Source organism: Vombatus ursinus, unplaced genomic scaffold (genome assembly GCF_900497805.2).
Source record: "Vombatus ursinus unplaced genomic scaffold, bare-nosed wombat genome assembly UNPS02007284.1, whole genome shotgun sequence".
NCBI lineage: Eukaryota > Metazoa > Chordata > Mammalia > Diprotodontia > Vombatidae > Vombatus > Vombatus ursinus.
The window spans coordinates 20,201,709-20,224,083 of NW_020947062.1; positions in this window are offsets into that span (position 1 = coordinate 20,201,709).

Genomic DNA, 22,375 nt, shown 5'->3' on the forward strand with positions numbered 1-22,375 from the left:
AGATGTGACCACATTACTTCTTAACTCAAAAATCCTTCAGTGGCTCCCCATTTATAGGATAAAATACAAAGTCCTTGGTCTGTCATTTAAACCCTTCAACTTACTTTATCATATTCTACTTTCCTTCATGCATTCTATGTTCCTGTCAAACAGGGTGAATTGTTATTTCTTAATTTCATCTTGCTCTTTCTTAGTTCTGTACTTTTACCTAAGCTATCCCTCACGTATGGAACAATCTCTAGTCACATCCTTGCCGATTGAAATTGCACCCTTCCTCAAAGGTCCACCTCAGGTACCAACATCTTCATGAAAGCTTATCTTCTACCCCTACTCTTTCCAGCCTTTCCAGCCTTTTCAGCCCCCAACAGTCTTAAATCAAGTCAAGTCAAGAAGTATTTATTAAGATACTGTCCTACCTGCTGGGGATACAAAGAAAGGCAAAAACAACCTGTGCTCTTAGGGAGTTCATGATCTAGAGTGAGAGACAACAAGCAAACAAGACATATAAATTGTAGCATTAACAGGGACTAGGAAAGGCTTCTTGCAGAAGGTAGACTTTTGGCTGAGATTTGAAAGAAATAAAGAAAGCCAGGAGGTGGAGATGAAGAGGGAGAGAATTGGGGAACAGCCAAAATGCCTGGAGTTGGGAAATGGAGTGTTATGTTTGAGGAACAGCATGGAGGCCACTCTCATTGAAGAGTACACAGTAAGAAGACTGAAAAGGTAGGAGGGGTTCAGATTATGAAGCGCTTTAAAAGTCAAGTAGAAGATTTTATATTTAATCCTGGAGGTAACAGGGAGCCTCTGTGATTACTGAATGGGGTTGTGTGTGGGGAGAGGTAGGTGTCATGTTCAGACCTGCATTTTAGGAAGGTCAATTTGACAACTGAATGGAAGATCAATTGGAAAGGGGAGAGTTCAAGGCAGGCAGACCCACCAGCACATTGTTGCAATAGTACAGGCAGGAGGTGATAAGAGCCTGCACTAGGTGGTAGAGTGGTGGCAATGTCAGAGGAGAGAAGGGGGTGTATATATGAAAGATGTTTGACAGGCCTTTGCAATAGATTAGATGTGGAGTGGGGGGTGAGAATGGGGAGTTAATACTTAATTTGTGAGCCTATGTGATTAGGAGGAAGATGATGCCATTGAAAGTAAGAGAGAAATTTGGAAATAGGGAGGGTTTAGAGGGAAAGAATGAGTTCATTTTGGGACATCTTTAGTTTTTTAAGATGTCTGGGGTGGGATGGAGTCAAGATGGCAGAGTAAAAGCAGTGATTTGCTTGACCTCTTCCCTAAACCTCTCCAAATACCTGTAAAAAATGGCTCTAAACAAATTCCAGAGCAGTAGGACCCACAAAAAGACAGAGTGAAACAAATTTCCAGCCCCAGACAACCGGATGTTTGATTGAAAAGGTCTATTGCTCTAGGCTGGGAGAGAAACGAAGTTCAGCGTGGGCGCATAGGCAAAACAGGCCTCAGTGAACCTGGAGCAGACCTCAGGGGACTGAATCACAGGCAGCTGCGGCAGTTTCCAGACTTCTCAACCCATGAACACCAAAGACAACTTAGAAGGTCAGTAGGAAAAGCCGGTGACTTTGGTGAGAGAGAAGCTCAGTCCCAGCCCCAGTTCTGGCGCAGCTCCAGGGTGGCAGCTGTTTCCCAAGCTTCTGGCCCAGAATCAAGTGACTGATCAGAGGGGGATTGCAGGGATCTCTTTGCTGGTGCTGAGGCAGGATTCTCTTGCTTTTCCTGTGCTTGGATCTGAGTCACAGTTCCGGGTGGTGATCCTGGGGCAAGATGGTGTGTTGATGTTATGAAGCTTGTAGTGGCAGTGGAGAGGGAATTCCCTTCACAGTTCCAAGGCAGAAAAGAGTGCTTGTGGTCACTCATAGACCATAGCACAGGCCAGGAAAGGAGTAAACACCTCTCCCTTGCTCATAGCACCTTGGAAGAACTGAAAACTTACAGGTCCCTACAAGTATCTCTGAAAACAACTGCACAAAACCCCCAAAGCTTGGGACAGTACATTCTCCACACTGGAAGCAGACCTCTACCTTAACAAAGAGTTTATAACTCAAGTAACTGGCTGGAATCATGAGCAAACCTCACAAAAAAAGTCACACCATAGAATCTTTCTTTGGTGACAAGAAGATCAAAACATACAACCAGAAGAAGATAACAAAGTCAAAGCTCCTACATCCAAAGCCTCCAAGAAAAATATGAATTGGTCCCAGGCCATGGAAGAGCTCAAAAAGGATTTTGAGAAGCAAGTAAGAGAAGTAGAGGAAAAACTGGGAAGAGAAATGAGAGTGATGCAAGAAAACCATGAAAAACAAGTCAATAGTTTGCTAAAGGAGACCCCCCAAAAAATACTGAAGAAAATAACACCTTAAAAAATAGCCTAACCCAAATGGCAAAAGAGGTGCAAAATTGGCCAAATGGAAAAGGAAGTCAAAAGCTTACTGAAGAAAATACTTCCTTAAAAATTAGAATGGAGCAATTGCAACCTAGTGACTTTATGAGAAATCAAGACACTGTAAAACAAATCCAAAAGAATGAAAAAATAGAAAACAATGTGACATATCTCATTGGAAAAACAACTGACCTGGAAAATAGATCCAGAAGAGAGAATTTAAAAATTATTGAACTACCTGAAAGCCATGATCATAAAAAGGGCTTAGACATCATCTTTCAAAAAATTATCAAAGAAAACTGCTCTGATATTTTAGAACCAGAGGGCAAAATAGAAAGGGAAAGAATCCACTGATCACTTCCTGAAAGAGATCCCCAAAGGAAAACTCCCAGGAATATTGTAGCCAAATTCCAGAGTTTCCAGGTCAAGGAGAAAATATTGCAAACAATTATAAAGAAACAATTCAAGTACTGTGGAAACATAATCAGTATAACACAAGATTTAGCAACTTCTACATTAAGGGACTGGAAGGCTTGGAATAGAATATTCTGGAGGGCAAAGGAGATAGGATTACAATCAAGAATCACCTATCCAGTAAAACTGAGTACAATCCTTCAGGGGGAAAAAATGGAAATTCAATGAAATAGAGGACTTTCAAGCATTCTTGATGAAAGGACCAGAACTGAATAGAAAATTTGACTTTCAAATACAGGACTCAAGAGAAACATGAAGAGGTAAACAGGAAAGACATTAATAAGGGACTTATTAAGGTTGAATTATTTACATTCCTGCATGGAAAGATGATATTTGTAACTTATGAGACCTTTGTCAGTATTAGGGTAGTTGGAAGGAAAAAATTATATGTATGTATATATAGATAGATAGATAAATAGAGGGCACAGGGTGAGTTGAAGATGAAGGGGTGATATCTGGAGAATAGAATTAAGGGGTGAGAAAGGATTATACTGGGAGAAGGAGAAAGGGAGAAGTAGCCTGGGGTAAATTATCTCACATAAAACAGGCAAGAAAAGGCTTTTACAGTGGAGGGGAAATGGGAGAAGGTGAGAGGGATTGAGTGAATCTTATTCTCATCAGATTTGATTTAAGGAGGTGTGCTGGCCACGCCGTGCACTCTCCTAACAGGAGCAGCTGCCAAGGTCATACTTACCAGTCTTCGGAGCCCACCCGGATAAACACAGAGACGAGCCGATCAGGAGGTGCAAACACTCGAACTTTATTCAGAGGCCATCACAGCAAGGCCAAGCAGGAAAGCAAGAGCAAGAGAGAGTGAGCTCCGACCCCTACCGCCCCATATACCTTCCTAGCCCCTCCTCCTCAGCCCGCCTACCAGTGAATGATTGGAGGATCAGATACCGGAAGGAGACGTCTGGGGTTAGCGCTGCACAAAGGGAGAGTATGTGACACGGGAAGCTAGGCCCGGATACAGGAAGGAGACATCTGGGGTTAGCGCTGCACCTAGGGAGAGGACTAGACAAAGGGAGCTCGTTCTCTGCCGTCCCACTCCCACATGGCACCCCCTGCCTCAGGAGCACATGCTCCGGCTACTTTCCTGTATCCTGTTCCTACCCCAGTTCACCACAACTCCACATGGAACAGCCTCCTGCCTTGGGAGCGTGAGCTCCGGTTACTTCCTAATATCTTGTCCCTGCCCCATCTTGCCACAACCCCCACGTGGCACGTAGCCAACATCAGACAATCCCTCACAAGGAGGGAATAACATACACACTCAACTGGGTATGGAAATCTATCTTACCCTACAGGAAAATATGGGGGGAAGGGGAGAAGAGAGCAGGGGGATGATAGAGGGGAGGGCAGATTGGAGGAGAGGGTTATCAGAAGCAAACACTTCTAAAGAAGGACAGGGTCAAAAGAGAGAACAGAATAAATGGGGGGCAGGAGAAGATTAAGGGAAATATACTTAGTTTTTCACAACATGACTACTACGGAAGTGCTTTGCTGACTACACATGTATAACCTGTATCAAGTTGCTTGCCTTCTCAATGAGGGTGGGTGGGGAGGGAGGAAGGGAGAAAATTGGAACCCAAAGTTTCAAAAACAAATGTTAAAAAAAAAGTGTTTTCACATGCAACTGGGAAATAAGATATACAGGCAATGGGGTATAGAAATCTATCCTGCCTTACAGGAAAATTGAAGGGGAAGGGGATAAAAAAAGGAGGGGAGAGATAGAAAGGAGGGCAGATTAGGGGAAAGGGTATTCAGAATGCACACCATCTTGGGTTGGGGAGACAGACAAGATGGGGAGAAAATTTGGAACTCAAAATCTTGTGGAAGTGAATTTTGAAAACTAAAAATAAATAAATTAACCAAAAAAAAAAGATGTCTATGTCACATTGAACAAGATGTTCAGTAGGCATGTACAACTAATCTTTGCCTTATAAGATTTCTCATGTTGCTCTATTCGGACTTCCCCATAGCATTTATCCTACTGTAATTGTTGTTATAATTATATTATATGTATATTTCTTTTTATCCCCAATTCCATTAGATTGTTGGCTCCTTGGAGTTAACATGATATAGGGAAAAGAGCACCGGAGTCGAAATCTATGGCTGTTTATTGTGTGACCTTGGACAAGAAACTTAACCTTTCTAGACTTTAGATTCCTCTACAAAATGATAGGCTGGACTAGATGATGTCTAAGGTTCCTTCCAGCTCTAAATCCTTATTTCACCTTTGGGTTTCTTCACTACCCACTGTGCATATGTTAAATGTTTGCTAGATTGAACTCAACCTTCTGCTTATATTTGATTCAGGAAAACAGCTTCTCCTTCCCAGGCTAAGATATAAACAAATGGAAAACACTTTCAACTGATTACATGAGTCTTCCCTCCTCCTGGTCGGGACATATTATGACCCTAGATAGCATGTATTTTATTAACAGGGAGAATGTAGTTTCCCTGAATATATTTTACTCATTAGCTTGTATCATTGGTTTGTGCTTATGAGAGGAAAGGACAAATGAAGAGATAATTGGATTTATTTCATCAGCTGCCCACACTATCCTGGATACATCACTTCAAAGAGGGAGGGCTGCTCCATCAACAATAAATGGGACAATTTTGCTCACAGGAGCAGCTCCAGTGTAGTAATCTACGGGCATCTGCTCTAGAGCAACTGCTACCTCACAATTTCCCAATCTCATTTTATTTTTCCCATCCCAACATTAGTTGTACAAGATCCCACGCTCAGCTATGCTGTGGGAAGACAAATGGATATCTCCTTTCTCTCCAGCCCTAGAATAGTTCTCCGAGCACAGATACTTAAAAAGTTAAAGTGTATTTGTCACGTTTGCACGATATGGTCCCTTTCTGAGAGATTTCAGTATAGTTGGGAAAGCAAGGACCATGCACATAAAAGGTTAAATAGCAAGGTAGTAGTTGATTATGTCACAGCACGATATCATCATCATGATAAAAAGAATGCTCTATTTGGAGTCAAAACTCTGGGTCCAAATTCCAGCTTTGCTGCTTACTATTTCTCTGACCACAATCAAGTCCCTCCACCCAGGTAATGTGCCAGCTCACTTACTCAACCTTTTTTTAAAATCATATGAATATGGACCACTCTTCCCCAATTATAGGGTAAAATACAGATTTCTTAATAAATGTCTCATCTTCTGCATGAAGCATTTCCTGATCCCCTCAACTGCTAGTGTCATGCCTCCCAAACTACCCTGTACATATCTACTTTGTGTATCTGTATACTTTATAAATATATTCATTAACTTTATACTAATGCTGCATATGCTTGTCTCCCTCATTAGAATACAAGCTCATTCTGAGGAGAGATTGTTTCCTTCTTTGTACTTACATCCCTAGCACAGTGCCTGGCACATAGTAAGTGCTTAATAAATACTTGTGATTGATTTCTCATCAGTTTCTTCCATGAGATGATTGATTCTTTTTTCTTTTCTTTTCTTTTTTTTTTAGGCAATTGGGGTTAAGTGACTTGTCCAGGGTCACACAGCTAGTAAGTGTCAAGTGTTTGGTCTGAGGTCAGATTTGAACTCAGGTCCTCCTAACTTCAGGTCCAGTGCTCTATCCACTGCACCACCTCACTGCCCCTCAGGAGATTGATTCTTAAGTTGTTTCTGTGAATACTGACTTCAATGACAATGTCGTTGACTTGTACAGAGATCATGTGTTTGTTTAACATTAGTGCCTTTTGCTTCTCTGCAGTCAAATCTTCCTCCACTTCAGTATTTTTCACTATAAATATGTTGATCTCTCATTTCTTTGAAAGAATTCCAATTTTTTTTCCCTGCTGGTTGAGTTTTTTTTTTTTTTTCTGAATTGAGAGCCACAAATTCTGACTGTATTCATTCCTAACTTCTCATTTTATGGATTTCATTTCTCTTTTGAGTCATTTTGAAATTTCTTCTTGTTCCATGCTCTCTTGAGATTCCACAGGAGTCTGTGTTTAGTGAGGTGGTGGTTCATTTTCCTTTGTTTTGTAATAATTGTTAGGAGAACTCTGTATTTTCTTTGGGTATTTAGAACTCATTCTACCTTTGAGATTTAGGAATCTCTCAATTTATCTGTTTGTGTTTTGCATTCTTACATTTTCTTCCACTTGAAATCTTTGGTATTTCAGTCCTTTTTTCCTTATATTCCCTATCACTTACTTTGACTTCTTCCCTTTGGCTGCTGGGTATATTTTTAGGGCTCGACTGCAAGGGTGCCTTGACCTCCTCCCAGGTTGGGGGATTGAGTGTGCACTGACCTGAGGTTTTGCCTTGAATATCCTCTAGGTGGTTGGAATTGGCCCCAGATGGATTTTGGTCCCCTTTCCTTCAGGTTCAGCATAGTCACCTACACTAGTCCCTAGCCCCAGTCTTGGCTCTCCTCCTTTCCTTCTTTGGTTGGGTCGATCTGCCACTTTTTGCAAGGTAGGTAGAGGGTAGAGGGGGTTTTCAGGGCAAAATCTGCAATTTTGGAGGTCCCTGGCAAGATCAGGCAGAAAGCAAAACACTTTTCCCCATTCTTCTTCCTCCGTGGTTGAGCACACAAAATTAGTTTCTGTTGTTTATTGTGGAGTGGGGGAGCTGGCAGAGAGTACAAGCAAAACCTCTGAAGCAGGAGAGGTTTTACAATGTGGGCCACAGGCACAAGCCCTGCCAGAGTGTGGAGGCTGGTGGGGAAGGGGTACTGAGTGATCTATTTAAGGATGAACATTCTCCCATGTTAATTCATAAGGATTTTTACCTTGGTGGGGTTTTCCTCTTTTTGTCCTATGGATTCAGTAGTAAATTCTCTGTATTTGGTGTATCATTACTCTCTTGGAGGCTTAGGGGAGTTGATATTGGGGAAAGTGTCTAATCTGTCATATTTGGTCCTGCGACTTAGAACTGGCTGGAAGCTTTCTCATAGGATAATATCACTCTTTTATAATCATCCTTCATTCCTTATTCTTGCTTCTTTTCTCTATGAATATATTTTTTAAAAATCTAAGTTGGTAGTGAATCCATACCCAAGTCTTTAAAAAACTCTCCACCTTTCTTCCTTATAAGAATTTTGTGTTTCTGTCATTGGTATTTCATTCTCAGACCAATTTTCACTAAAATTCTAATTTTAGGCCATGGGATGCTACCTATCATTTATAATAGGAAGAGAAGAGCTAACTTCATAACCTTTTGAAATATATTTTCCAAAAATCTAAGGTGTGTTGGATTGTGCTTATTTTTCTTCTCCTCTATCACAAACTGTAAGATGGAGTAGCTACTTCCTCCCCAAATTCCCATCAATTTCACTTCAGTAAGCAGATCCTCCATTTTGGTCAGAATCTGAGCAATCAAGAAGTGGTTATTAAGTGCTTTGAGGTTCAGGGAACCATATGTTGAAGTTTAGGAGTGTTAGGACCCCAAAACAGCAAGAAGCCTGAATGAATTTGATCCAAGCCTTTTTTCAGCCAAAGACAAGATTTATTAAAGATCCACCATACTAGTCAGGCTCTTAAGGAATCTGAACATTAGTGAGCTATTGGCTAGATTTTAAGGATCTGAACACTTGGCGAGACTCTTAAAGAATCTGAGCATTTGTATTGCTAGTGCAAGGGGGCCAGATTTTAAAGAATCTGAGCACCTTAATGGAGGCCAGATGGACCTTATATACAAAAAGACTGTGGGAGGGATCTAGGAGTGGCCAAGTAGTTTGGGGTGACTGGAGGAGGGGTCTGGGAGAAGGAGGTCTAGGAAGGATCTTGATGGGAGTAACTGGGAGGTTGAGAATGGGGTCTAGATCGGATCTAGGGTGGGAAGTAGGCAGTGGCTATTTGGAGGTAATAGACAATGAAGGGCTGGGCTAGCCTAGGTTAAGGGTAATAGATAATTGGGAGATTGGGTGTAGGCAATAAGGAAAGGCCAATAGATAGGATTATAGTCTCAGGCAAAAGCTAGAGACTTCCTTGATCCAGTGGGAGTTCAAGGAGAGTCCAAGGTGGAGTTTTTCTTGGGCCTGTAGACAAATGGGACCCCAATTCTTTTTGTGATAAGGGAAAAAGGTCTTGGCTTGGGCCTGTACCACTTCACTTACTAAATGCAAAACACTGAACTAGGTGCTGCAGAAACCAAGGAAAAAATTAAACAATTGCTGTCTTCAAGGAACTTATTGATCCAGAACAGCAGTCCCTCTCTTTGTTTCTTGTACCTAAGGGAAGATAATAAAGAACATCCAGTCCAATTCCTTTGTTCTACAAATGAAGACAGGGAGGTACTAGGGAGGGAAGCATTTGCCTTTTATCATTACTTAGAATGGGTGGAACCTATTTGGCCTTCCTGGCTCCTAGGAATTGTTCTATAGAAAAGTTTCACATAGCTTTCTGATTGTTGAAGTCTAAACATAGCTTGTATGATTAGGCCAGAAGAAGGCCCTCTACTCTCAGGAAGTAATGATGCCATCTACAGAAACAGGGGAGTTTGGAGGAAGAGCCATCGATGTTATAGTGTAAATTGTTCTCCTAGTTCTTCTCACTTCCTTCTATGTCAGTTCACATAAGACTTGCCAGATTTCTCTGAAATTGTCACTTTATTTCTTATAATACCATTCCATTATATTCATATGCCATAATTTTTCAGCCATTCCTCAATTGAAGGGCATACCCCTGATTTCTAGTTCTTTGCCACTATTTAAAAAAAAAGCTGCTTTTTTTTTAAAAAAAAACATATAGGACCTTTTTCTCTTTCTTTTATCTCTTTGGAAGTATAAGCCTAGTACTGATATTACTGGGTCAAAGGTTATATACAGCTGAGCAAAATTATGTAATGGCTTTCCAAAGTGGCCGTACTTTGCAGCTCCATCAACAGTTTGCATCAATGTGCCTGTTTTCCTGCAGCCTTTCCAACATTTGTCATTTTCCACTTTTATCAGTTTTCCAGATTTGATGGAAACTTCAGAGTTGCTTTAATTTGTATTCTCTAATTATTGGTGAATTTGAGGATTTTTCATATACTTATAGATAGTTTGGATTTCTTCCCTTAAGAACTGCCTGATAAAATCCTTTGGTTACCTGTCAATTGGGAAATGGCTCTTATTTTTATAAATTTGAATTAAATCCTTATGTATCTTAAAAATGAGACCTTTATCAGAATAATTTGCTATAAGAGTTTTCTCAGTTAACATTTTCCTTTCCAATCTTAGTTGCATTGGATTTGTGTGTATAAAGCTTCTCAAGTTTTATTTAATCAAACTTGTTCATTTTATCTTCTGTCAGCCTCTCTATTCCTTGTCTGGCATGAACTCTTCCCCTATCCATATATCTGAAAGGTAATCTCTTCCTTGTTTTAATTTGTTTATGATATGACCATTTACATGAAGATAAGAGATCCATTTGGATGTGATCTTAGTATATAGTATGAGATACTGTTCTAAACCTAATTTCTGCCATGTTGCTGTCCAATTTTCCAAGTAGTTTTTTGTCAAATACTGAGTCTTAACTCCAGTAGTCATTAGTTGCTATTCTTGCATTTATTAAACAGTTTGCTTGGATATATTCTACTATTTCACTAATTGATCTCTTTGTTGTTGTTGTTCAGTCATATATGACTCTACATGACCCCATTTGGGGTTTTCTTGACAAAGATACTGGAGTGGTTTGTCATTTCCTTCTCCAGCTCATTTTGCAGATTAGGAAACTGAGGCAAATAGGGTTAAGTGACTTACCCGGGGTCACACAGCTAATAAGTTTCTGAGACCAGACTTGAGCTCAGGTCTTCCTGATTCTCCCATGTGCCACTGGGCTGCCCTCTCTATTTTTTACCCAGTACCAAATTGTTTTGACGATCATTGCTTTGTTGCAAAATTATAGATCTAGTACTGCTAGGCCCCTTCCTTTCCACTTTTTTTACTTTATTTCCCTTGAATATTCCTGGCCGTTTATTCCTACAGAAGAATTTTTTTGGGGGGGTGAGGCAATTGGGGTTAAATGACTTGCCCTGGGTCACACTGCTAGTGAGTGTTATGTGTCTGAGGTTGGATTTGAATTCAGGTCCTCCTGACTCCAGGACACCTAGCTGCCCCAATTTTGTTTTGTTTTGTTTTGTTTTGTAGTTTGAGAAAGTAATCCTTTGATAGTGTGACTGGTATGGCACTGAATAAGTAAATTAATTTATGTAGTATTACGTTGGTTGAGCCAATACATAAGCAATTAATATTTCTTCAATTATTTAGGTATGTCCTTATTTCCATAATCAGTGTTTTACAATTATATTCATGTTGTTCCTTCATGTATGGTAGAAGGTAGACTTCTAAGTTGTTTTTTAATAAATATATTCCATAGTTATTTTAAATGCAGTTTCTCTGTCCAACTCTTCCTCCTGGCTTTTAGTGGTAATTTACAGAAATGCTGAGAATTTCTGTGAATTTATTTTATATTGTTATATATTATATGTTATTATGTTATAAATATTTATTATATTTATTTTATATCCTGCAAATTTGCTCATTCTTAATTATTTCAATTCTTTTTGGTTGATTCTCCAGGATTCTCTAAGTACACCACCATATTATCTGCAAAAAGCAGTCATTTTGTTTCTTCTTTGCTTATGTTTATTCCCTCAATTTCTTTTCCTTGTCTTATTGCTATAGCTACTGTTCTGGGCTGGGCCTGACTCAGGCCAGTCCCTGGGTAGTTTAGGTTTGATATTTGAACAAAATGAGGTACCTGAAGGTCATTGAACAATTAACAAAAAAAAGTTTCACTTAGCAGTAGCAGAAGAATATTCAACAAGGATGTGGAGTGAGAACACCTGTGATTGATTCAGCTGGTCAAAGCTCTCTTGCCTAAACCAGCCATTTTGATCTCCCTGCTAAGCATCGGCAGGACACTGGAGTGAGCTACTCATGGCTACCTTGTACTCAGACAATGAGGAAGTGATATCAGTAGGCTGACTCTTTAGTCTCCTGAACCAAGCAAGTCTCCAAGAAGTCCTCAAAACCTTTTTTTTTTGTTTGTTTAATTTTATTTTTTGCTTTTTGGTGAGGCAAACAGGGTTAAGAGACTTGCCCAGGGTCACGCAGCTAGTAAGTGTCAAGTGTCTGAGGCCGAATTTGAACTCAAGTCTTCCTGACTCCAAGCTCTATCCACTGCACCACCTAGCTGAACCTGGAAACCTTTTAAAGAAAAATTACTCTAACTTGCATGGGGAGAGGAGTTAGGCTATTGTTCCTACCACACTCTAAAATTTCTTGGTCCTTGAGTTTTCCTGGAGCACATTCCACCATTTAAATTACCTTAAGGTTATTATTAGTCAACGCTGACCTTTTGGAAGGGGAAAACTAAAACAGAAACATTATAAAATCAAAAACAAAAACAAATCAAACTGTAAGAGTTTTCTGAAGGAGGGAATGAATCTGGGAGAATCCTGGAAGGACTGAGTCCTTGTTATTGTTTAGTCGTTTTTAGATGTGGCCATCTCTTTGTGACCCCATTTGAGATTTTCTTGGCAAAGATACTGGAGTGGTCTGCCATTTCCTTCTCTGGTCCATTTTACAGATGAAGAAACTGAGGCAAACAGGGTTAAGTGCCTTGCCCAAGGTCACAAAGCTACATTGTGTCTGAGGCCAGGCACTCTATCTACCGTACCACCTAGCTGCCTTAAACAATTAGGTCTATATGGCAGTAGGTAATGTCAAATCTTTGCAATTAACAGTGGGGTTTTCATTGCATAAAGGTGTCCATAAGCAGGAGCAACATCTGAAATGTATAGGCCACAGCAAAGATGATGACACTTTCTGCCTAGGGACTGATCCTCATCACAGGCCGGGGGGAATTGCCCTCTGAATTGCCCTCTGAATTACCCTCTCCTACCACTCAGTGCTCCTTGGTCCACCAGCCAGGACTTCTTCCCTGGGAACAGGGGTCAGATAGAATACAAAAGTATCTTGAACTCTGAGCAACATACATTCTTCATCCTCTTGGTCTTTCCTCTGTGATCCAGAAGGTCAAAGAAGGCACTGTGTTCTGTGAGCATAGCAGAACTGCAGTAGCTCAAAAGAAATGTGAGATGCATAAATGTAAAGACATCTCCACTCCAAATGTTCACGTGGACTATTTGTGCCCAACCTATGGTAGAGCCTTCCGAGCTCGTACTGGTCTGATCAGACACAGTTGGACACACAGTACCTGGACTCAAACATGGTGATGTTATTTTGCTCCTTTCCAAGAATGAAGGACAACAGCCAGCAAAGGAGGCTCTCCAGTTGTCTGGGGCTGGATGATTTTCATAAAGATTGTGCACAGATAGGGCAGCTAGGTGGTGCAGTGGATAGAGCACCGGCCCTTAAGTCAGGAGGACCTGAGTTCAAATGCGGCCTCAGACCAAACACTTCACACTTACTAGCTGTGTGACCCTGGACAAGTCACTTAACCCCAATTGCCTCACCAAAAAGCAAAAAAAAAAAAAAAAAAAAAGATTTTGCACAGATGGAGAGTAAGTGTATCAGTTGGTAGTTACTGATGTTCTCTTGTTCACTTTTATCATATTAAGATCATTTATAATTCTGAGATTTTTCCCATGCCTTTGCCTCCCCTCCTTCAGACACTTTTTGGGCTGCTATAAAATACTTACTGCCTAACACTGAGATTACTGTCCACCAACACATCCAGATATTTTTTGAGGAAAGTCCTATCTAACATTTGTGAAATTGATTTTTGTGAACCCACAAAACTACAATGATCCTAGTAGAAAGCCATTCTATTAGATTTAAACTAGTGTGCTAGCCTGTCAAGATCTTTTTGTTCTTGACTCAGTCAGCCAGTGTGTTAGCTGAATGTCTTCCCAGTTTTGTGTCACCTGCAAATCATTGATAAAAATGTTCAATGGCACTGATCCCTGGAGCATTCCGCCCGAGAGCTCCAACCACACTGACTTTGAACCATTAACTACTTCTCCCAGGGGATTTGTTCTGTGAAGTTTGGTTCTAGTCAAAGGGCCACACTTGAGGACCTAGAGGGCCACATGTAGGCCACTGCGGGTTCCCCACCCATATTAGGTCATTCAACCAGCTCCAAATCTACCTAATGACACTTTATTCACAGAACAAATTCCCTTAATAAAAGGATTTGTTCTGTAAAACTTGGACTCAGTTAAAAGGCTGCACCCAAGGACCTAGAAGGCCACATGTGGCCTTGTTGAGATTTAGAGGTTTAGGGGTGCAGGGACCCCAAAATCAGAACACGCAGATCCTGCCTGAAAGAATTCAACCCAAGACTTCTTTAAGTCAAAGACAAGTTTTATTAGAACATCTGTCATATTGGGCAGACTCTTAAGGAGTCTGAATGTTAGTGAGCTATTGGCTAGATTGTAACAATCTAAGCAGTAGCTAGATTTGAAGAATCTGAGCATCTTAATGGAGACAAGATGGACCTTATGTACAGAAAAACGGTGGGAGGAATCTAGGTGTGGCCAAGTAGTTTGTGGGGACAGTAAGATAATAGAATGCCAGGGACCTGCACCGCAAGGCCAAGGGAGAATGGAGCCTAGCTAAGATTAAGGGTGGAAAGTGGCCAGGGGCCATAGGGAGGTAAGACTAGGAAGGGCTAGGCTAGGTTAAGGGTAACAGAGAATTGGGAGATTGGGTGTAGCCACAATGAAAGGCCAGTTGATTATGGCCTCAGGTGACCGCCAAGAGATTTGGCCAGGTGGAAAAGTCCAGGGTTTTTCCTTTCTGGGGTCTAGATCCCATCCTCATCAGCCTTGAGGCAGCAAGTTCCCCACCTCTGGATTAGATAATTGTTAAAGGCCCCTCTGAGCTTTAATGTCTATAATCTTAAAGAGAATGCCACTCAAGAACTAAGGTGAAAGAAAAAAAATCAAATAACTTAACCTTAGTGTCTGGTTTGTGTCTCATTGGGGATTTACTCCTCTTTTTAAACTGCCTCAGAACTCACCACCATGAAGTTAAAGTAATCCCAGACACCTCTAGCCATTCCAATTGCTCCAGCACTGTGTGGGGGATAGAGTGCTAGACTTGGAGTATGTGAGACTTGAGTTCAAATTCGGACTGAGACAGTGACTAGCTGTGTGACCTTGGATATACCTTGACCTCACTGAGTTTCAATTCCCTCAACTGGTAAATGGGGATAATAATAGCACCTAGCTCAAAATAGACTGTTGTAAGGAACAAATGAGATCATGGATATAAAACACTTTACTAACCTTAAACCATCATAAAAATGTGAACTTTCCTCCTTTTCTTTCCACCCTAATATTTGGCATACATTTGTTATTATAATCTGCTTTAGACTATAGGTTCGAACAAAGCAGGACCTTTTCCTTTCTTTCTTTTTCTTTCTTTCTTTCTTTCTTTCTTTCTTTCTTTCTTTCTTTCTTTCTTTCTTTCTTTCTTTCTTTCTTTCTTTCTTTCTAACTTTCATTTCTCTAAAACATCATCATGGAGTTCCAAACAGTGGATTCTCAGGCTGACTGAACCTAGGCAAATTATGTATCTTTTTCATGCTGTAGTTTTTGCATTTACAAAATGGGAATAATTATAATGATTACCTCCCCAAGAAGATATAAAGCTCGATTAATAATTAGTTTTCAGCTGCTTTGAGATTTCAGGGCAAAAGATGCTCCCAGAGAGCAGGGTGTCATTAAGTTACCTTTATGAAATGACTATTGCTCTTAGGGCCTTATAATAAGGCTTAAGAACAGACCATTATGCAAGGATCCAAACAACACTGAGCACCATAATAATTATCCTCTGTATCTATTTATAAAATGCAAGAGGCTTGGCTTTGAAAGACAGCGCAACTATACAGAGAGGCACAAAAGTACCAATAACCTGTGTTCTTCAAACAAACATCTGATCTAGAAAAAATATTTACAGTCAGTGGAACCTTTATCATAGAAAGCAGAATTAGAATTTGGCATTCAAAAAACACCCTAAAACAAAACCACAAAGACTGCTGCTGTATACCAGAGTGGGAAACAACCCATAGATTGCTGTGCATCTCCCAACCAAGCATGCCCTTTCCCCTTCCCAGCTGTCCAGGAAGCAAAATGATGTCAGGGTCAGGACAGACTCAGTCAGTATGCCCTGTCGCCCAATGATGGGCTTGGCTTAAAGCTCAAATGAGATCTACAATGCATTTCATTTCCTGGTTTCATCTCTTTCCTGAAAGGTTCCCTTCTGCAAAGGTCAATTCCCACCCCTGAAACCTTATTATATTAAAATGTCACCTTTATTTTGAGAGGATGACAGCTCATAACAACTTTTAAAGGTGCAGTAACTTAACTACCAATCATTAGGCAGTTATTGTGTCTCTAGATGATTAAACAACAGGAAATGAGTTTAAATTACAGCAAGAATTTAGCTAAATGTAAAGAATTCTTAATACACAAAGGGACTAAAAAGATGGAATGGGTTATGAAAATCACAGAAAATCATAGATTTGGAGGGAAAAAGGACCTCAGCTGTCTAATCCAACATTCCCATTTTACAAATGAGGAAACCAAGGCTGGGAGAGGTTAAGTGACTTGCCCAAACATGGTCATATAGGTCACCCCAGGTAGATATTACCTACAGCTCCAAAAGGCCTGCCTTGGCTACACCTGGGCCCTCTGACACAACATGACTCCACCCCTTTTTCAGCCACACACAGCTGCCTGATGCACTAGGACAACTCACCGGAAGGATGAACCCCGATGGACAATGATAACCTACCTGAAGTCATTCCTCGATGATTAACACTTTTATCCCATCATACCCACCTCATGATTCTGAACCTAACTGATAGAGTTCAAACTTCTTTCTCCATTTTTACTGACTGCTCCTTTACTCCCATTCCTCTTGACCCTTTCATCCCCAATCTCCCACTCTAAAACTACCCAACCTTTTCACTGTACTCTCTAGGTAAGAAACTGGATTTCATCTTAAATCTTTTTCATTCTAGCTCCTTCAGTCTTTTTGCATTCACTGAGATCTGGCTTCTTTCTGATATCATAGCTTCCCTGGCTATTTCCAGCACTGGTTGCATTTTCACTTAACCCCTGACTCACTGATGCTGATAAGAGAGTTAAATATTCCTTAAACCCCAATGGACTTCAAGGCTCTTCCCTCTATCACCATCATTCAGTAACCTCTTTCTTTGAGGTTCACATAATACATGTTTATCATTCAATAAAAATTCTCATTGCTGTTGTCTGTAGACATTCAAGATACTCTCTTTCCTTCCTCAATAAGTTTAGTGTCTGATTCACAGGTTTTTTCTACTTCCTAACTCCTGCTTTTACACTAGGGGACTTCAGTGTAGATACATACACACATACACATCTATATGTACATATACACATATGCATATATGTATGTAGATATACAATAGATAAAGATATTCAGATACTCCTGCAAACATCTAAATCACTCAATTCCTCAACTTGCTTATTTCCCATGACTTACTCCTCCACCACAGGTAAACACCATCAGGTCATACACTTGACCATCAGTCATAAGTGTTCCATATCTGTGTTCATGAACTGTGAAATAGTTCATCTGATCATAAGTTCATCTAATCCTAATTTGTGGTTACTTCACTTCTTCATCCTCACACAACTTCCACTCCCTCCAGCTCTCAGTTCTTTTTCAGGTCATGACCCCTACGCTAGATAGACTCTCTTCCTTTTTCCATCCTGATCCCCTAGTGAAGCAGTTCAACTCTATACCGCCCTCTTCTCTCAAGTCGCTTGTTCTTTATCCTATCAAAGATCTTACCCTGCCAAGCTTCAGTCCTGGACTACTCTCACCATCTGCTGCCTTTATTCCTTTTCATGTGCTGCTGAATGAAGCCGGAGAAAATCACTAAACCATGCCAAATGGATCCACTACATGTTTGTGTTGTCTAATCTCAACTGGGCCCTCACTTCAGCAAGGCAATTCTTTTATACCTCCCTAATCAATTAACCATCCCACTCAAATGACTTTTCCAAACCTTTTCATCCCTCTTCAAGGTTCTTACAGGTCCCACTTTCCTCACCCTTTCCTCACCAGCTGAGAACATGCCTCCTATTTCAATGAAAAAACAAAACAAAACTGAGGCCATTTGCCAAGAGCTCCTTTTTCTCCCCTGTTCCTTATCTCCAGACATTCAGATACCTTCTCCTCCTTCATCCCTGTTTCACATGAAGACATGGCTTTTTGCCTTGCCAAGGCTAACACTTCTATGTATACAAGCAATCCTATTCCATTCATTCTTCTTCAACAGATTGTCCCTTCTATTAATCCTTCACTCAGTAATGCTCAGTTAGTCCCTGTCTACTGGCTGCTTCCCTATTGTCTAGAAACATGTTCATGTCTCCCCCTTCCTCAAAAAATCCTCACTTCATCCATCTCCACGAGTTATCATACCGTATATCTTAGCCTTTTTGGGATTAAACTATTATGTCTACAATGAATACCTCAACTTCTTTCCTCTCACTCTCTTCTTAACTCTTTTTTTCTCTTCTTAACTCTTTGCAGTCTAGCTTACAATCTCATCAATTAATTGAAACTGCTTTCTCAAAAGTTAATAATGATCTCTTAATTGTAAAATCTAATGATCTTTTCTCAATTCTCATCCTTCTTGATCTCACTGAGCCTTTGACACTGTAAATCACCCTCTAGTCCTTGATATTCTCTTTGCTCTAGGTTTTCATGACACTTCCCTCTCCTACTTCTCCTCCTATCTATCTGATTGTTTCTTCTTTGTATCTTTTGCTCCTTCTCCATCTATGTCATGCCTGCTAATAATGAGGGTCCCTTAGGGCTCTGTCCTGCCCTCTTCTCTTCTTCCTCTATTTCATTTGGAGATCTCATCAGTTATCATCTCTAAGATCACTCTCAGATCTATTTGTCCAGCGCTCCAAACTCCAGTCTTTGCATCTCCAGCTGCCTTTTAGACATCATGAACTCAATGTTCTGTAGTCATGTTAAACTCAACATGTCAAAAACTCATTATCCTTCCCTGCAAAACTTCCTTTCTTCCTAACTTCCCTATTACTCTTGGGGGTACCACTATGTTCCTGATCATCCAGGCTCACAACCTAGGTGTCATCATCTTCAATTCCTTACTCTCTTTCACTTTCCATATCCAATCAGATGTCAAGTCATTTCTGCCTTCATAACATCTCTTGTATATATATATACCCCCTTCTCTTCTCTGACATAGAAATCATCCTGGTACAGGCCCTCATCACTTTATACCTGGACAACTGCAGTAGCTTGCTGGTTGATCTCTCTGCCTCAAGTCTATCTTCATTCCAGAATCCATTCTTTGTTAAGCAAAGTGATCTTCCTAAAGTACAGATCTGTCCACGTTATCTCCCCATTTAATAAACTCCATTGGCTCTCTATTAAGTCCAAGATCAAATATAAAATCCTCTGTATCCTTCACAACCTGGCCAATTCTATCTTTCTACCTTCTTATGCCTTCCTTCCCATCATGTACTCTGAGATCCAGTGCTGTTCTTCAAAGATGACATACCATATCCAGACTCAGAGTTTTTTCATTAACTGTCCCCCTGTTTACAGAACACTATCCGTCCTCAACTCTACCTCTTAGCTTCCCTGGCTTCATGTCTCTAAGTCTCTCCTTCTGTTAGAAGCCTTTACCAGTCTTCCTTAATCTTAGTGCCTTCCCTCTAAGAGTATCCTCAACTTATTTGTATATATCATATGTACATAGTTGTCTGCATGTTGTCTCTCCCATTAAACTGTGAGTTCCTTGACAGCAGGGGATTTTGGGGGGTCTTTCTTTGTATTCCCCATACTTAGCACAGTGCTTGACACATGGTAGGTGCTTAATAGATACTACTTAACTTACTAATGGGAAATGAAGGCTTTACAAATGGTATAATCTATAGGGATGTGATGCTGAGAGACCGCTACCTCTAAATATATTATATTTCTATGGACAGCATCCAGCCTTAAGGGAAGGGGAGTTAGAGCTCCAGGGGACAACCAGTACCTAGCAGGGTGGGAAGGAATGAACTTAGAGAGATCTCCTGAGCAGTGGAAAAGAAAATGATCATAAGGAAGGCAAAGGGGCAGAAATATATCAGAGAGACAGGAAAATTTCTACTGTGGGGCAACATTCTATCTTTTCCATCTCCTGTAGGTTAGAAATATTCACAATATGACACAGATAAACAATAAAACTACATCTTGCTAAAGGAACCATAAACAATAAACCAATATGAATATTAAATTTATAGGCTACAAATATCTTAATATTTAAATTCCTAAAGGAAAAAATAACTAAATTATAAGAAGACATAGATAATAGTAGAATAATAATAGAAGACTTTGATGTCTCTCAGTTTTGGACAAATCTGAGAAAAATAAAAGCAAAAGGGAAAACATATAATTGGACACATTCCTAGAAAAACTAGAGCTAAAAGTATTTTCTAAATGGGACTGTTAAGGAATTTACATATTTCTCAGAACCACATGGAACTTTCACAAAAATTGACCACATCAGTACATAGAGATACTGCAAATAAATGTAATAAGGCAGAAATAGCAAGCACATCATTTATAGATCATAATGAAATAAAAATAGTAATCAATTTCATGAAGCAAAAACAAAAGACACAGACCCGAATGTTGAATGAATAAAATCCTAAATAGTGAATAACCAAAAAACAAATTATAGAAACAATTAATTGTGTGAAAGATAACAGTGAAACAACATGCCAAAATTTCTGGGATCCAACTAAAACAGTCCTCATAGGAAAAAATTATATCCCTAAAAATATACATTAACAAAATAAAAAAGGACAGGGTTAATCAACTAAATGTGTATTTTTTAAAAATTAGAAAGCCAACAAATGAACTCAAAGTAAGCACAAAAGGGGAAATATTGATAATTAGAAGAGAAACAGAGAAAATAGAGACAAAAAAAAGACAGAAAAATCCTGACTGCCTCACAAAAACAAAATAAAAACTACCTGTTCATATTTGGGGCAGCTAGGTAGACATAACACTCACTAGCTGTGTGACTCTGGGCAAATCATTTAACCCCAGTTACCTCACCAAAAAAAAAAAAAGATAGAAATAATAAAACTAAAAGTTGGTTCTTTGAAAAGACTAACAAAATTGATAAACCTTAAGCCAATCTGATTAAAAGAAGCAGGCAAAAATAAAATTAACAGTATAGCAAATAAAGTGAAACCATAACAAAACTAGAAGAAATAAAAGGAATTATCTAAATCTACTATGCACAGTTATATGCCAACAAAACTTAGAACACAAAAGAGAAGAATACCTTCAAAAATACAAAATGCCCAAACTAACAGAAGATTAAATAGAGATCTTAAATAATCCAATCTCTAAAAGGAAATATAACTATCTGCAAAGGAAATTGCCAAAAGGGGAAAAAATCTCCTGGCCCTCAGGAGAATTCTAACAAACTTTTAAAGAAAAATGAATATTGGGGCAGCTAGGGGGCGCAGAGCACCGGCCCTAAAATCAGGAGGACCTGAGTTCAAATCCGGCCTCAGACCAGACACTTGGTACTTACTAGCTGTGTGACCCTGAGCATGTCACTTAATTCCAACTACCTAAAAAAAAAATTAATATCAATACTATACAAATTATTCTTAAAAGTAAAGAAATAATGTACTCTATTAGACTCATTTTATGAGATAATCATAGCCCTAATATCTAAGCCAGGGAAGGATAAAGCACAGGAGAAATATATAACAACATCATTAATAAATATTGATTCAAAACTTTAAGTAAAATCCTGTCAAATAAACTATAGCAATTCATCCAAGAAATCATTCATTAAGTCCAAGGTAAACTTATACAAGGGATATAAGGATGGTTAAATATTAGGAAAACAATCAATGTAATCATTTTTTTTTTTTTGCTGAGGTGATCAGGGTTAAGTGACTTGCCCAAGGTCATACAGCTAGTAAGTGTTAAGTGTCTGAGACTGGATTTGAACTCAGGTCTTCCTGAATCCAGGGCTGGTGCTCTATCCACTGTGCCACCTAGCTGCCCCAATCAACATAATCATTTTAAACCAAAAGAGAAATCCCACACCACCTGATTATGTGTGTGTATGTGTGTATATGTGTGTGTAACCAAAAGCTATCCTTTTTTTTTTTCACTTACATGAATATCTTGATAATTTTTGGGGGGGGCATGAGGCAATTGGGGTTAAGTGACTTGCCCAGGGTCACACAGCTAGTAAGTGTCTAGTGTTTGGTCTGAGGTCATATTTGAACTCAGGTCCTCCTAACTTCAAGGCCTGTGCTTTATCCACTGCGCCACCTAGCTGCCCCCAAAAGCTATTCTTAAATATGTAAATGATCAAAGGATATGAACAAACAGTTCTAAAAAAAATTACAAACTATTAACAACCATATAAAAGAATGCTCCAAATTACTATGAATAAGTGAAATGCAAATCAAAACAACTATGAGATTCCACCTCACACTCAGCAAA